The 18,132-nt window shown below is 37.9% G+C and overlaps 1 protein-coding gene across 3 annotated transcripts in view; it reads left to right on the top strand.

Moving 5' to 3' along the window:
* Greb1l (GREB1 like retinoic acid receptor coactivator) overlaps positions 1–18,132 on the top strand; it is a 274,544-nt gene that overhangs the window by 112,966 nt on the left and 143,446 nt on the right. For 2 of the 3 annotated variants that reach the window (XM_029560559.1, XM_008826964.2), the window contains exon 2: positions 7,171–7,279. The gene's annotated coding sequence lies outside the window, so the exon portion shown is untranslated. Of the gene's footprint in view, positions 1–4,948; positions 5,025–7,170; positions 7,280–18,132 lie in introns of those variants that run through there. The other variant, XM_017796571.1, reaches the window with a different exon arrangement.

The following is an 18,132-nucleotide window of genomic DNA, read 5'->3' on the forward strand; positions in this document are numbered from 1 at the left end:
TTTACTTTGTTAGTAATAAATGGCATTTTCTTCATTTTTGACAGTTCACTATTAGAATATATGGATGCTACTGACTTTTATATGTCTTTATTTTATTAGCTATACTGAATTTATTAGTTCTAATAGTTTTCTGGTGGAGTCTTGGGGTATTCATATAAAAAATTATGTCAGCTGCAAATAGAGACCACCATTTTGTTTTTAGTCCTGAAATGTGCTACTTTTAATTCCCTCTTTGTTTTATGGATAAGGACCTGGAGTCCCAGAGAAGACCAGATGACATGGTTGAATGCAGAGCTGGGGACTCTTCTTGCAGATTTTATTGCTCTGCCATATTAGGACATCAAGTTACAACCTTATGAAAGTTCATACATATCACTTTCTTTGATATCCAATTGCAAAGCAATAATATATATTTTAGTAGTGCATCTCCAGTGTATTTTGGTTGGTTGGTTGACTGGTTGGTCGATTGTTTTTCAGAGCCAATCTTGTTATGTAGCCTAGGCAGGCTTTGAATTTGAGTCCTTCTGCCTCAGCCTCCCAAGTGCTAGAATTACAGATGTGCACCACAATACTTGGTGTGTCTTCGGTTTTAGCACTGTCATTTTTGAAATGTAGTGTCATTGTTTGAGGAGCTGTCTCATCTCTAGTGACTTCTAAGACACACTTCCTACCAGACAGGAACTATTCTTTTTCTTTGAGGTCTAAATAGCACCTAACAACCTATTGCACTGAATAAATATTTAATGAAGATTGAATGCTTCCTCTCTGGTGGGTCAATTACTCTGGTCAATTCTCTGAGGAAAGTGTTTCTTTCTTCTTATGTCCTGAGGTAGGTTAAGAAATTCGTTTTCCTCAATACTGTTATTTGTACAAGGTTTTCAGTCATCTGAAATAGAAATCTGATAATCATCGATCTGGTAGCAAACAATAAAATCATTTGCTAAACGGATTGAGTTTTCTAGTATTTGTGGTATTTGAGTCTTTGAAAATGAAAAATATTTGCTCATGAGATATAAGGATGTTTGTTGTAGAGTTTTGTTTTGTTTTTTGTTTTTTGTTTTTTGTTTTTTTTGAGACAGGGTCTCCCTGAAGCCCCATCTGGCCTGGATTCTCTATGGATACCAGGCTGGCCTCGAACTCACAGAGATCCACCTGCCTCTGCCTCTGCCTCCTGAGTGCTGGGATTAAAGGCATGTGCCACCAAGCCCAGCAGTTGTAGAATTTTAATGGTTGATAAATGACTCCAAAAATGTAAATTATTCTTTACTATTAGACAGAAATTTCCTTTTTTTTTTTTTTTTTTGTAGCCTCAGCTGGCTTGGAATTTGAGCTGTGTAGATCAGGCTGACCTCAATCTCACTGAAATCTGCCTCCCCCTGCCTCCCTCGTGCTGGGATTAAAGGCCTATGCCCTATGCCCAGCTTCCCTTTTCTTGTATTTTTAGCTTGGTCATATACTTATTTTTCTTGCTTATAAGATTTTATTAGCATATTAGATTTAAATGAAATACAAATACCTTTGGAGTCTCTACGAGTTTAGTGAAGGAACTTAAAACCCTTTGATTTGTAGGCACCCTATGAAACACTGCCTTATGGGTATGGCTTGGTGGTCACCGTCAAGAACACACAGCGTATGTGACTATCTGCACAAGACCTACATTGGAAAGAAAAGAATAAAGAAAAGACATGGATGGGTGAGGGACTGGTTGGGAAGAGGAGACTCAGCAAGAGTGGGAGAGGGATAGGAAAGGCTGAGGGAGCATAAATATAATCAGAGTGCATTCTGTGCATGCAATTGTCAGAAAATACATTTAAATAAATAAAAAGTTTTTGATTTGTAAAACTATTACCACTATAGGAAATGTTTGGTGCACTTTGTCATTATGGTGTTCAGATGGAATCTATCGGTATCCATTATAAAAATGAACTCTCATTTAAATAAAACAAAAATGAACAGGCAACAAAAGTATGCATATCATTTTTATTTTCTGTCTTTTCTGGGAAGCAAGTGAGCATAATTATGAAATGATTAGCCATGCCTAGTGACAAAATTGTTTCTATTTTTAAGGAATAATTTCACTGTATTTAACATTTGATGACTTTGGGTACCTAATTTAAATAACTGTTAATGATCAGTGTTTGTTTTACTGGGGGGAAATTATGCATATGACATGACAGTTGTGATGCATATTTGATACAAAAGTGGAAAAAATCAGTTGAGTCATAATGATCTGGTATCTGTTTTTAGGTCTACTTGACCCAGGAGTTTGTGACCTATGAAATACCTACTTTTTGGATTTGTAAAAAACATTTTACAGTGTATATATTCAAATTAGATTGAGACCATAGTGTAGAAGTTGGCTAAGGTTGCCCAAAGGTAAAAGATATGCAGGTATAAATTGGGAACAGTTTAGGAAGTTCTGCTGACATTTAATGTGAAACAGAAGCGATACAGATAGGAAGTTTCTATTTTACCTCAACTTAGAACAAAGGGAACCTGCAGTTTAACCTGGTGTTTGCAATGCTCTGATTACTCAGCAGCATTCCATTTCATGAAATCACTACCAAGAAAATGTGCCCAACTCTTGACTTACAAAGGTTCTTGCATGAAATTAGAAGAAGCCTAAACATTGTTTGTAAGGTATTGCAAATCCAAGACTGCACAAGTGAAGGTGGAGATTTGGAGGAGGGTTCCAGTCAGGCAAGGCAAGCTTCCTAGACACTACAGCTCTGTCCAGAGCCAAAAGGAAGATAAATCACCACTGGCCACCTCTCTTACTATTGCAATGGTTCAGCCCTGGAGTTTAACTGGAGGACTGGAGGGTTTTGAAGTGCAAATAGGGTGGTGAAGGGTAAACCCTTTTAGGGTTTCATTTTGATGGATTTTTTTCCTGTGTGGATTTCTGGCACTGACTGTGATCTGGAAGAGGCTCTTAAAGAAAGAAAAGTTTTTGTTTTGTTTTTGATCAGTCAAGCAATAAGAACTTTCCACAGGGGTGTGCTTTCCATGCGTGCATATTGATCCTATTGTGTTTATAAGTGGACAATTTAATTGGATCTTTTTGGAGCTTTTAGCAACGGTGCTGTCATTTCAAGGTCACATCTCTCTTGGTGTTGATGCCCAAACTTGAGGATGCAGAAAGGATGCTGGCTCGGTGGTTTGGGAGAATTAGGCTGAGCCAGTGCATGTTAGTCCTTAGGTTTAAAATCAAGTTCACTGTAGAACAAGTTTTCTATACAAGGACAAGCATTCTATAATTGTTTAATCATTTTCTATTGAGTTAGCTAAACGTACATGCTCATTTAATCATTTTGTGTATATTATATTGCCAGCCTTAAAAATAAAACAGAAAATTCTGAAGTTATGAAAAATTGTACTATGATATTTATAAAGATATGCCAAGTGTTTGAGGAAATAAAAGAGATATAAGAATGTTAATTTATGGAGTTTTTTTTTTTTATCACCAAATAACGTACACATAGTAGAAAAAATATCTTTTAAATTTCACGATGACTTTTGGACTGTAAGGATGAGAAGATTCATTGGCAATTACAAAACAAAATCTTAATTTTAGCATAACTTAAAGGCTTTGTATGTAAAAATTTTAAAGAAAAAATAAAATATTTTTATTAAGCAAATACCATAACAAATTCACACATTTCATAGAAATCTTATTTTTAATTAATTTTTATTATTTTTTTGTGTATGAGTGTTTTACCTGCATATATGTAAGTGTACGCATGCATGCACATTTCATAGAAATATTGTTGATGGAACTTTTCTTGGGTATTTCGGGGTCTTTAGATGTAGCACACATATTTGTATTATTTGTCCATTTTTTGGTAATAACATATACAGCATAAGAGCATGTTCTTACTCTATAATTGTCATTGATCACAGTGTTTGTAACTGAACCTTGCAGTTGGTTTTAGCTTTTTTTTATTCCTTAGAACTTTCCCTCATGGTATCTAAATGTTAGAAAAGTATTTATTTCCTGTTTCTGTATTATGATTTTAAATAAGATTTGAAACAACAACAAAACTCAAAGCCCTAGATGGCATCAACAGAGGCCCCTGCATCCCCAGATTCCCTGTCCTTAGTTTGTTGCTGGGCGATGCTCATATGACCTTTCCTTTGTTAGAAGAGAAATCTGCAGCCCTTCCCAGAGTCCTCTGGCTTCACTGTCTCTTTAACTCAAGTTGGAGCTTGTCTGATGAATGAATGGTGAGCTTTTTTATTATGAGCTACACATATTGTTGACATTGTGTCACATGTTGCTTTTTTAATTTCTAATGTGCTTAATGTGTTTTTAATTTGCAAAGCATGCATGTTCCTTTCACAGCAGTAGAACAGAGTCAGCATTTCTAAGCACAGCTAATGCTTTATGCAAACAAGAAGTGTCAGGCCGAAGAGTGCTGAATCGAAGCCTTAGATTTCCTGTAGCACACATGTGAATGAATTTCACTTTGAATATTGTTGAATAAAAAGGGATACTTGAGAAAGGATCCTTTTCCCAAGAACTTCCCTTGCCTCTTGGCAAGTGAATTGCCCCAATATAAAAGCACTGAGGGAAAAGTGAGTTAGAGTGAAAAGGCAATCCACAAATAATCACTCTTTTGGGCCTTTGATTGTGTCAGATTTTTTGTGTGTGTGTGGCAATTGTTTTCTTTTTCGCTTAGAAGAGGTTTATGGTCCGATGTCTGTCAAGTCAGACCCTGTCTTAAGGTTGCAGTTGTATTTCTCTCTGGAGTTCCTGGAGGCGATGTTATCTTTTGTTCACTCAGCAGTGTGGTTGTTCCTGAGAGCATCTGTCACTTTAGGCGTTACAAGATGGATGGGTCTCCAGTGAACTGCTGGTTGAAGCAAATGGTGAAAATAAGAAAAGACAGGGGGTTCAGGGTCTGCAGAGGGGACAGACAACAAGGAAACACTGTCAGAAATCAAGAGTAAGCTGGACAGAGGAAGAGAGAGCAAGGATGGATCAGATGTCATTTTATAAACATCTTGGGACCCAGAATCTTTCGGTGATTATCGTGATCTGAGGGCGTGATCTACATTGTGGTAACAGTTCTGTGCTTCAGATTTCCAAACTGTGTGTGCGTCTGTGGGTGCAAATCTGGCAAAAGTGTTGAGAAGTAGTGATCATGGTAGATATGTGTATTGAGAGTTTTGCTTGTTGGAGAATTAGTTACTTTAAAATGTTTTAAAGATTAAGCTAAAAATTGAGTTCTTAGATATCTCTTTTTTTCTTCTTCCTTTTTTTCTCTTTTTGGTAAACATCTGAAAAATAGTAGATATTAAAACATTTGAAAAGTTTCGACGGTATAAGTAACATCCCACTGCTTTCTGTGTGCTTTTTTGTTGACTCTGCAGGGGCATGCTGAAAACTCTATGCTTGTGCCTTAAAGATGGCTGAGAGCAGATTCTAAGTTATTTTAAGTAACCTCCAATTTCATTTCATGGTCTCTTTGATGGAAGAAAATACATAATTTTTATTGATCTGTCAGAAGGCATTGCAGATTTGTATTCATTCTGTTGGTGAAAGTCATAATGTGTAAATCCTTACGGATACCAAGTCCCTTCTGTGTAAGACAAGGGACAGGACAGGAGGCTGGCTAGGGTCTTAAGAGGGGAAAGGAGGGCAGTGTAACTGGAAAAGAAAAAAATGATTTTGTCAAACTTTTTGGCATTTGTCTATGAAAAGGACCATAAGGTGAAAGGCAAAGAAATTAAGATGGTTAGAAGCTTTAAGCTGTACAAATGGTGGAGTATCTTCCTTCTCTATGGGTGTAAATAATAGATGAAAGAGTAAGAGTGACAACAAAGGATCAGGTCGTTTAAGAGAATGTGTGCAGCCTGAATAGGGGTCTGTGGCCCAGGGCCAAAGGTCTTAGCTTTGAGTGTAATTAGAAGAAAATACAAAAATGTCATTACTAGCAGGTGAAGTGTGCAGCACGTGGCTAAAAATTAGCAATTTTAGACTCCAAAGCTATTAGAATTGGATTACTGACCTTTTTTAAAAATCATCAAGGTCCCTGTGGAGTCATACAGTTCTCATTGGCAGTGATGCTGTTTGACCTTGTTGACCATATGGGGTCATTTTGGGTTTGGATGTAGGTAGCCAGCAAGCTCTTGATTCCAAAAGGATGTTGTTTGTGTATGTGTGGGTGCGAAATATGTGGGTTTTTCATTATTCTTTTGCATGAAGGCGTTCTTCCCATAGTAAGTGGTTAAGACAGTTTTATCCCCAAATCTGAAATGCTTCTTTTTCTCTTTCAAATTGACATAAAAGGAAAGTAAAATAACGAAAAAAATAAATTCTTTTAGAAAACATGTTAACATCACTTCAGGTATTTTAGTGCTGTAAATGTTCATATTGAAATTAGTACATTCTTAGAAAACTTGTTTCCTTTTTCAGACAGTTAAAAAAAGGGTTAGAAATACTTCTAAGTTATGTATGAAAATTAATGACAGTTTTTATTCACTTCATGCTTTGCAACTTTATATTTCTATGCAATAGTTTGTGTTGACCATAATCTACTTAGTGGAGAGTATACTAGGCACACTATTCTACCAACTGTAAGGAATTATAATTAATGTAATTAATATCTTCTAGAAAGACTCTGCTCAAAAGGGTAAGAAATAGCTCTTTTTCTTCTTGGAGTCTTTCTTCTTGGGAGTTTTTAAAGAATTCCTAAAAGTAGAAAAATATCATCTCAGTATTGGTTTTGTTTTACCTTCTTTATAGTTCTCTGAATAGATTAATTTGAGACAAATATCAGAGAATATAAAATTCCCAAACACCTCAGAATAAGAAAATTACCTTATGTTAATTCAGTTTCTATTAAAAAAAAATCTGTGTGCTTTTACCATTATGGTAATACTTGTCAATTATGCAGTGAAAACAAACTTATTCAACTTACTTTTGGAAGGGGGGAATCTTAAGAACAACATGAATCATTTCTTAATATGTATTTAAGAGTGAAAATTTGAAGATTATTTAGGAAGGAGGACCATCTGTATATTTGCTCCTTGTAATGTATATAGAGTTAGATAAGACTGATCATTTCAAACTACAGTTTTAGAAAATTTTAGGTATTTATGTTGTTATATTACACTATAAAAGGCACTTGGAAATTAATGTATGTATATATTTTTCTGTTTTTACAGGTATAAAAAAGCCTTAAACAAGTTAGAATCTAGGCAACAGACTCCTTGAAGTGTTGACTGCCAAACTTAACCATGAACATGATTCAAAAATGTTAATATATAAACCAAGGTATTGTACAATTAAATTCTTCTCCTCAAATTTTGCATGATCAAATTTGTTTGGGGAAGTTATATTTACAATTTAAATAAAGCTACTATGTCTGGTCCTTAAACTGATTAAGCAGATATTTCGATAAACTCCTGTCCTTTGACCCTCCCCGACGCTTATCCATTCCCCCATCTTCCCTACTCCCCCAATAAAACTTACTCATCAATGGATCTTTCTCTGGGAGTTTTCTGTATACCTATTTTCTGCATACCTATATTAAGGTATTTTCTGTATACCTAAATTAAGAAAGTAAGAATTCAGGGCCTGGAAAAATAGCTCAGCAGTTAACAACACTTATTGCTTTTCCAGAGGACCTGAGCTTGAGTTCAGTCTCCAGCACCCATGTTGGCTGCTCCATCTGTACCTCCAGCTCCACATTATCTGACACCTTCTGGCCTCCATGTGCACCCGCATGTGTGGCATGCACACATACATGTAAATAAAAACAAATCTTTTTTTAAAAAAGAAAATAAGAATTTACTTTTTTGGACTGAATTTGTTTTTGTTTTTTTCTTTTTGTTCTTTGAAAGTTTCATACATGTATACAATATATCCATCTCTCACCAGCCCCCCCAAGAATTTACTTTTTTATTCCCATTTGGTGATTATAATTTTCTTCTAAACTGTCTGATAAGAGAGACTTCGAGACTCTTGGCTTCTACAGAAAAACTCAAACAGTAGTAACCGTAGATATTTAAATTTTATTTCATATAACACTGTTCTGAGATGTGCATTATAGAGGTTTTGTAAGAGTTTATGTTTTATTCTATTTTTAGAAGGCCTTTACTTTGGACTGGAAGAAGAGTGACATTGCTTCCCTTTCCTCCCATAGCAAGGGGTTGAGAATTGAGAATTTAGGGTGACTGTTTTAGATAACTCTTGGCTATTAGAAGAAACATAACCTCAATCTCATTCTTTCTCTCTCTCCCTCCCTCCCTCCCTCTCTTTCTCCCTCCCTCCCTCTGGAAGTTCCAATGTGTTCAAATAGCCTGGTATTTTTAAAGGGAGACCAAAGATCTTTTCCTCTTTTATGATCTGTCGTATCCTTTTGAGGCCAGAAAGAACAAGAGGGTCATTGCTGCTTCAGCCTTGTCCCTGTGTGTGCCTTCATGGTGACCATGAGACACTGAAACCTAGTATTGGCTTAACATTTGGGCCTGAAACATCTGGAAAATGGTCAGAGAGAGGGGAGGAGGCAGAAGAAAGAGCCAGAACTGTTGCATTTTGTTTCACCAGGTGCGAGGAGGAAGCAACATTAGCCTTTTTGATATGGGAGGCAAACTCTGTGGCCCTGGAGTTAGGCTTCAACAATTGAAGAGGTCAAAGGACAGCTGAGTGGGGTCAGTGAGACACCATGGGGTGTATTTTGTTACTTAGTAAAAGGAGCAGCCTCCTAAAACCTTAAAGGATTCTCTTGAAAATCTGTGTTGTGAAAAGGTTTTATGAGTCTCATGGCAAAAACTCCTGATTTATCTCAGGAATGCTTGCTTTTGTCTAATGGAAGGCTAATCCTTACCAAATGTTGGCAAGGAGTCTAAGAGTCAATATAGGTCTGAAAGAACAGTTAGGATTTGAAGTGTACTTTGCTTTCCAAAATGTTTATCATTTTAATGTTTCTGTCTCAATGAAGAATTTTGCACTATTGAAATATCACCTTTCCCTTGGAACAGAAAAGGGATAGAGGAATGCCAGGGTAGTGATTGAGCCTATAATTGAAATTTCAAAATTTTTCTACATGCTTTTTCTTTCTGGGAAAAAGTCTCCCTGTTAGCCCCATCTGGCCTGGAACTGGCCTTGATCTTACAAAAATCCATCTGCCTCTGCTTTGGAGTACTGGGATTAGAGACGTGTGCCACCTTGCCCAGTGTGTTCTACAATGCTTTTGACCTTACATGCACACAGATTATTATTAAACTTTTTAAAACACCAAAACTTGTTAACTTTACAATGTTATCTTTGAATTTTTGAAAAATTTGGGCTGGAGAGATGGCTCAGTGGTTAAGAACACTGGTTGTTCTTGCAGAAGACCTGGGTTCAAATCCCAGCACCCACATGCCACATGGCAGCTAACAACTGTCTGTAACTCCAGTCCCAGGGGATCTGACAGCCTCTTCTGTCCTCTGCAGGCATTGCACGACACAGGTATACTTACCTACATGTAGGCGATACACTCATACACTAAAAATAATAAAATATGTATTTTTTAAAAAATTTTAAATTTTTACTTTATTTAAAAAATATTTTATTTATTATTTTTATTTTATGTGTATGCATGTATTTGCCTGCATGTAGGTAAGTGCACCCCTGGAACTGGAGTTACAGACAGTTGTTAGCTGCCATGTGGGTACTGTCATTCAAACCTGGGTCTTCTGCAAGAACAGTCAGTATTCTTAACTGCTGAGCCGTCTCTCCAGCCCCAAATTTGCTTGCATGTATATAAATATATATGTGTGTGCAATGCCCATGGAAGCCAGAAGAGGGCGTTGGATTCCTGGAACTGGAGTTACAGACAGTTGTTGGCGCACATGTGGGTGCTGGGAACTGAATCCAGGTCCTCTGCAAGAGTAGCCAGTGCTCTTTAACTACTAAGTCATCTCACCAGCCCTGAATTTATTTTTAAGTTATTTATAAGTGACATGTGAAGTATGTTCCTAGCTTACAGATTTTTTTTTTTCTTTGTGGTACCAGAAATTGAACCCAGGGACTCATGAATGCAAGGCAAGCACTCCAGCACTGAGCTATAGCCCTGACTTACAGACTTCTCAATTTAGTTGTTGATAGTTGATGAAGAGGGCTGTCAGCTGATGACTAATATAAATCTTGCTTCTCTCCGAATGTGTTTCTTGTATATTCTGTAATAGGAAGGGGGGAAAAAAAAATCAATGTCAGAGTCAAGAATAAAAAACGTTCTATTGTATAGCTCAGTGGTAGAGCACTTGCCTAGTATATGTGAGGCCCTGGGTTCTCTCTCCAACACTGAAAAAGAAAGGCAATCTAATACAGAATTTTCTCTTTGAAAGGAGTTGGAGAAGCAGGGGTGGGGAACTTGCCTGTTGTGAAAGGTGTGCTTGCCACAGTACATGACCTCAAGAGACCACTAGGTGACTGTGAATACCTATAAAGACTTAGCCTCTTGCACATAGGTAATGACAGAGGGCTGTTGCAGGGATTTGGCAGTATTTTTATAATGTGCTTTATGCATTATGCAATACACATATATAGAAGGAAAGAGTATATGACATCATGTGTAATAAAAAAATGAGTATATAATAGGCTTTGCTAAGCAATTGTTGCTAGTTTGTAACTTACTACAATTAGAATTAATATAGTTCTTAACTACATATGTGTGTTTTTTTTTTAATCCTTTCTCAGTAATTCTTTTTTTTTTAGTCTTTTTGAGACAGGGTCTCCCTGTAGCCCCAGCTGTCCTGGAACTCACTATGTAGACCAGGCTGGCCTTGAACTCACAGAGATCTGCCTGCCTCTGCCTCCCAAGTGCTGGGATTAAAGGTGTGAGCCACCACGCCAGGCACCTTTTCTCAGTAATTCTATTAAAAGAACATATACATAAACATAAGACCTGCTTTCTTAAGGTTAAAGAGCCTTTCAACAAATTCGAAAGCCTAAGTGTAGTGACTGATAATTGCCTAGAGAAAACCCACAGCTGTTTAAGCAGCATTGAAATTGTGGCAAAACTGATAAATACAATTAGCAACATTAATACAATAAGATGGAAAGATGGAGGATGACTGAGCAGGTGCAAGAGGCAGGAACAGCAAATCCGGAAGACAGGAAGCTCACTTGCTTTGAGTGTCCAGTGTTTTTTCAAGTTGTCTCCCACTTTTAGTGCTGTCTGAATTACAGCAAATTATATTGTTTCACAAGCTGCATAATTCAGGTATATTTGTAAAGCCCCCAACTCTCATCTGATTTGAAAAAAGAAGCTGTTTAACAATGTAAGAAAAATGGTCAAATTTGGCTGATTCTAAAGCACAATTTGATTTGCAGTACTTTTTTTTTACGTAGATGAGTGTATTGCCTGCATGTAGGTAGGTGCACCCATGTCATGCAGTACCCGCGGAGGTCAGAAGAAGGCATTGGATCCCCTGGAACTGGAGTTATGGAGGGTTGTTAGCCATCTTGTGGGTGCTGGGATTCGAACCTGGGTCCTCTGCAAGAGCAGCCAGTACTCCTAACTGCTGAGCCATCTCTTCAGCCCCCTGCAGTACTTCTTAAAAGCTGATCTTAAATGTACTTGAATTTTGCTGTTATTATTTAAGCAGAGATTTCTTTATTCCTTTGCATCTTTTAAATTCTTACCTAAGTCATTATTAGGGGACCCTGTTTCTGGATTTAATGATCCACCATTAGCACAAACAAAACAAGCAAACCATAAAAGTCTTTAATGTATCATTAATAATTATATTTAACTGATTAATGCTCATAGCTCACTCTCCAAACATTCTTAGGAAAATTAAATGAGGATGGTTAAATAAGAGAAATTACAGTACTTATCTCTATTACAACTTAGGACATATTGCATGTCTGCAAATACATTGCTGAAAATATACTAAGCAAAAAATATCTAATTATCTTTGCCTTTCCCACTAGACATTTTAAAATATCCATTGAAATTTAGAAAATTATTTTATTCCTATCTTTTGACATTTTGTTTGTATTTGGGAAATTAGTTTTTGCCTCTGGCACATGATGCAGCTTTTAATGATTGTCATTACAAATCTCACTAGAAGTTTGTTCTGGGAAACCATAGAGGCTCTGAAATCTTTCTGTGACAGTTCTGATGGATGTGGTGAGCCACACTTTGGAAGCATTTCTCATTATTTAATGTTTTCTGTTCTGGATTATTGACTCTTCTCCCTGTTGAAAAGTTGGTCTCTGGTGGCGTGGTGGAGGTCACACATTGCCTGTTATGGTTTTGTTGCTTTGATCTTACACAGGGATTGCCTCTGGTAATTATACCAGTTCCAGAGAGTCTTGACAAGATGTGTTTATTTTACAGAAGAATTTCTGGCATTTCGGAGGAGAAAGTAAAGATTTCCAGTAAGAACATGTACCTTGTTATGAAGGAAAGTAGCACAACACTACATTTTGTAATTTTGGCATTTTCTAGTAGTTATGAAATCAGTTACCGTATTACAGTAATTATTTCTATTACAACTTAGGACATATTGGATGTCTGCAAGTACATTGCTGAGAATAGTAAATGTTAGAATTAAGTTACTAGGGCTGCTTTTTCTTTTTTTAGTTTCAGTACTTTTGGCTTTAGAACCTGCAAAAATGGACATACCCCAACTGAAATGTACAAACAGGCTGAAAGTCTTGTCTTTTAATCTGTTTGCACTTTCTAAAGATTTTCAGCAAGGAAGATGAGGAATGAAAACACAATAAACACTTTGTTTTTTTAAATTTATTTTTATTTTATGTGTACAAGTGTATTGCCTGCATGTAAGTGAGTGCACCCATGTCATGCAATGCCATGAAGGTCAGAAGAGGGCTTCAGATTCCCCTGGAACTGGAAAGGACAGTTCGTAGCCGCCATATGGGTGCGCACAATCGAACCGAGGTCCTCTGCAAGAGCAGTCAGCACTCTTAAATACTGAGCCATCTCTCCAGCCCCAACACTTTGGTTTTGAATGAATGGTTAACTTTGTGCTTTTTTTGCAATGTGCTTAGAAAGAGACAGTGTGTCTTCAAACCTGCTTAATATGTAATTGGATAAGACACACAAAAGTTCCATGTATTCATCTTTTAAAAAAATGTTTTATTTGTTATTTTTATTTTATGTGTATTTTTATTTTATGCATGTATTGCCTGCATGTAGGTAAGTGCACCCATGTCATGCAGTGCCTGCAGAGGTCAGAAGGGGCTGTCAGATCTCCTGGGCCTGGAGTTATGGACAGTTGTTAGCTGCCATGTGGGTGCTGGAATTTGAACCCAGGTCTTCTGCAAGAACAACCAGTGTCCTTAACCGCTGAGCCATCTCTCCAGCCCTCATGTATTCATCTTTTTACTCAATTCTAGTTTTACAAAATACCCACCTCCTCCCCCTAAACTCACAACCTAATAAGGGAGTTAGACAAATACTCAACCTGACTAATACAAGTAATTAAGAGTAGCAAATATTGATTTAAAAATAATGAACAGAGCCAGGATATATCTCAGTGGTCGAGCACATACTTAATATGTACAGGGTCTGGGGTTCAATCCCCAGTAACAGCAAACAAATAAAAAATAAATAAATAAAATGTTAGGAGAGCACAAAAGAGAGAGAACTATGAATGAGCACATTTAAAATCTGGGGTTATAGATTCTACGTGAATTTACAAGAACTGACTTTCTCTCTCTCTCTCTCTCTCTCTCTCTCTCTCTGTCTGTCTAAGGACACACATTATCACTCTTATCACTGAAGAAAATATTATTTTGGTGCTCAAAATTTAACTCAAGGTCTCCACAAGCTAAATACGTGTTCTTCCACTGAGATACAACCCCAACCCCTCATGGGTAAATATTTTTAATAAAGAAAGAGCCTACAATAAGTAGTTCAATAACCCTTCATTTCTTATGCAAAGTCAAAGAACTTTATTTCTGTAAAAAGCAGTAGCAATCTCTTCTACACACTGATCTTACAGATAAAGATACTGGGCTTTAGAGGACAAGTGGCATCTTCAAAGTCAGATCACTGATATAGCCACATCTATTACATCCATCTCATAGTCATTGCATATGTCCTACAAGATAGCAGTTTGCCACATGGAGCTACTGAGATTAATCACGATTCAATAAAAATTGAAAATTTAGTTGTTCAGTCACACCACATTTCAGACATTCAATACCCATGGAGCATTTCCATCACCTCAGAAAATTCTGATGAGTAGCATTGCTCTTGGTGCCAGAGGCTATCCATGATTTGTATATACAGTTATAAAAATTTTTTAGTGAATGGTGAATTGCAGCTTTTGGAGCTTTTATATTGCTAGTCTTGCATGACTGGAACAGTAACCTAGAACCTACCATACCTCCCAACACACTCAAAGGAAAGGGTGCATCCTTTTTTTAGTAATTAGTGTAGCACAATACTGAAAGACACAGAAACAAAACAAATATTTTTACTACTAACACGTTCTGCACACTAATTCTATATCAGGCACTATTTTCAAAACTTTATAGATCTAAAATATGGTGTATTCTCACAAAACTTATGAGCTTGGTAGTCTTAGCCCCCTCTTTCACATGTGAGGGATGTAGTAGTTTGCCCACTGTCACACAGGACATAATAGGACAGGATTTGGATTAAGGTCCTATGGCTCTAGAGGATTTCTATAAATGATAGTTGACTGGGAGTAACTAAGTTTGGAGAGAGCGACAGTATCTATAAAGACAAAGGTAACAGAATTCTGTCTTAAAAAGTGTACTTTTCAGCCGGGCGTGGTGGCTCGTGCCTTTAATCCCAGCACTTGGGAGACAGAGGCATGCAGATCTTTGTGAGCTCAAGGCCAGCCTGGTCTACATAGTGAGTTCCAGGACAACTGGGGCTACAAGGAGACCTTGTCTCAAAAAAGACAAAAAAAAAAGTATACTTTTCAAAACAACATGAGCCAGGCATGATGGCACACTCAGGAGGTGGAGGCAGGTGGATCTCTGTGAGATTGAGGTCAGCCAGGTCTACATAGTGGGTTCCAGGCCTGCTGGGGCTACAGGACGTTCCCCTGTCTCAAAAAACAACAAAACAACATAAAACCAGCAACAACAAAAAACTACATATGCTCACAACACCAAAAGAGTGTGTCATCTTCACTGTCTTTCTTTTTTCTTTATTTTCTTTATTATTTTTTTACTTTATGTATATGAGTGTATTGCCTGCTTGTATATAAGTGCATCTGTGTCATGTAATGTCCAAGGAGAGAAGGAATCGGATTCTCCTGGAACTGGAGTTATAGATGGTTGTTAGTTGCCATGTGGGTACTGGGACCAGAACCCAGGTCCTCTTAAAAGTCATCTCTCCAGCCCCCTTTTCTTTATTTTAGACAGTCTTACAGTATAGGCCAGGGTCCTCAAACTCGTGACCCTCCTGTTCCCTGTGGTTTAATGTAGCTTGTCCCTTGATCTAGAAGTTACTCTGAGATTTCACAATTCTTTGCATCTCTCAGTAGGAATCCTTCCTAGATGGTTTGTACTTCATTCATAGTATCTCCTTGGGGAGGCCACCGTGTCTTTGCCCCACATGACCCATGAATATGACAAGATTTGACAGCAGACCCTTCTATTAAAGTAATCATCAACTTTTTACTTAATGGCCTCACCTAGTATCAGTGTCTCCTAATGAAGATTTTATTAGTAGTTGCAGCGTGTTTATTTTATTCTTCTTTGCACATTTATTAACTGTTATTCTTCATCTAAGAAAAATCACTAACAACCAGTGTTACTTTGAAGTACAGGAAGAATATTACCCTCCTTCCTCCTCCTTCTAACCTGCTCAGTTAATTAGGTGCTTTGTTCTTGTCTCTGCTGTTTGTTTGTTTTGTTTTGGGTTTTTGTTGTTGTTGTTTGGCTGTTTGTTTTGGGGTCTTTGAGACAGGATCTCCCTGTAGCCCCAGCTGGCCTGGAACTCTCTATGTAGATTAAGCGCACCTCAATCTCACAAAGATCTGCTTGCCTCTGCCTCCCTAGTGCTGTGATTAAAGGTGTGCGCCACTATGCCCAGCTCCAAGTTCTTTCCTTTTTGGTCAATGGAAGCCATTCATGGGGATGCCCACTTTTTGATACAGTTGGTTAGTTCTTGGTGGGCAGTATGTTATTTTCCTTTTCGTTTGAAAGAGAAAAGAAATTAAGAAGCCTAGAAGAGCTGGCCAGAACCTATTTCCCAAACTACTCTTCTTTATCCCCTTTCTAAGCCCACCAGAAAGATAAGCTGCCTTCTTATTCCCATCGCCCTTCCCCAGTCTTCCTTTCTATGAAAAAAGGGAAAAACCAAGAGCACAAAGACACCCAACTACAGTACAATGGTGGTTTGTGGTTCCATCTGCACTTTGAACAGTTAAGTAGTGGTGCATAAAACTCCATATTGCTTACCATCCCTTTCTTAGTTCTTCAGTATCACAAAAGTACCTCTTAGGATCTCAGAGGTCTGTGATACCATAACAGAACATTAATATAATGTGTCTATTTGTAATTTTATTTTCAAAATATTTTATTCATTTTTATGTGTAGAATGTGTATGCCTGCATGAATGTAAGTGTACCTGTGTCATTCGATGCCTGTGGAGGACGAAGAAGGTGTTGGATCCCCTGGATCTGGAGTTATGGGCAGTTGTTAGCTGCCATGTGAGTTCTGAGAATAAACCTGGGTCCTCTGCAGGAGCAGCCATCTCTCTAGCCCCTATTTGTAATTTTATAATAAGTAAAGAAAATATGGAAAACAGTATCATATAGTCTCATAAATTTGACATTAGCCAGACATATAAAATATCAGTTTGGAAATCATAAGTCTGTTCTCTTGTTGCATTTGACTTAATGACTAATTCTGAAAAGCATTTCTCCATTTTCTAACTGAAAGTCATTTATTCCCACTAGCATTCAATCAAATGTTACCTCCTCTCATACAGTGGAGTCTCAAATTCACAGGAAAGGAAGGCTGGCAGTCTCAATGACTATTGCCAACAATTTCAGGACCCTAAGTATTATGGCATGATAATTAGAATACATTACACTAAAGGGGCTTCCTTTGAACTCTGTCCTTCTTTGGGAAACATTGGGCTGCCAAGGGGAGAACTCAGTAGTCAACACTAAAGAAGTTCTGGGTCAGTTCTGTAACCCTCTATTGTTTTTAAAATGCCTGGCTTGAAATAACGACCACTACTTCCATTTATACTGAGTCTGAGCAGGGAATAGATACTTCCACCTGTCTTCATCTGAGTATTTTTAATGCTCTTGAAGGATTTTGTGTGTCTTCTGTGATGGTGATAATGGTGAAATGCCATTGCCCGTTTTTTTTGTTGTTGTTGTTGTTTTGTTTTTGGTCTTTTTGAAACAAGGTCTCTCTGTAGCCGCAGCTGGCCTGGATTCGCTAATGGAGACCAGGCTGGCCTCGAACTCACAGAGATCCACCTGCCTCTGCCTCCCGAGTGCTGGGATTAAAGGCATGCACCGCCACGCCTGGCTGCCATTGCCCGTTTTTATGTTTATTACTGCCCTTATTCAGAAAGATATTTGTTTGTCCTGTGCATGTGTATTTTCCGTGTTACTTCTTAAACTATGAGGGGCAGGGGTTAAGATTATATAATTCTTGGGGGCTAGAGCGATGGCCCAGTGGTTAAGACCACTGGCTGCTCTTGAGGAGGACCTGGGTTCAGTTCTTAGCACCCACATAGTGGCCAGCAACTGTCTTAACTCCAGTTCCAGGAATTTAGGAATCCAACACCCTTTTCTGGTCTCTGTAGGCATTGTATGAAATAGGTGCACTCACATACATGCAGGCAATACACTCACACACATAAAATAAAAATAATAAGGGCTGGAGAGATGGCTCAGTGGTTAAGAATACTGACTGTTCTTGCAGAAGCCCCAGGTTCGAATCCCAGCACCCACATGGCAGCTAACAACTGTCTGTAACTCCAGTTCCAGGGGATCCAATAGCCTCTTCTGTCCTCTGCGGGCATTTCTTGGCATGAGTAAAATAAAAATAATAAATAAGGGCCGGGCGTGGTGGCCAATGCCTTTAATCCCAGCACTTGGGAGGCAGAGGCAGGTGGATCTTTGTGAGTTTGAGGCCAGCCTTATCTAGATAGTGAGTTCTGG

Source organism: Nannospalax galili, unplaced genomic scaffold (genome assembly GCF_000622305.1).
Source record: "Nannospalax galili isolate Female #2095 unplaced genomic scaffold, S.galili_v1.0 scaffold511, whole genome shotgun sequence".
Taxonomy (NCBI): domain Eukaryota; kingdom Metazoa; phylum Chordata; class Mammalia; order Rodentia; family Spalacidae; genus Nannospalax; species Nannospalax galili.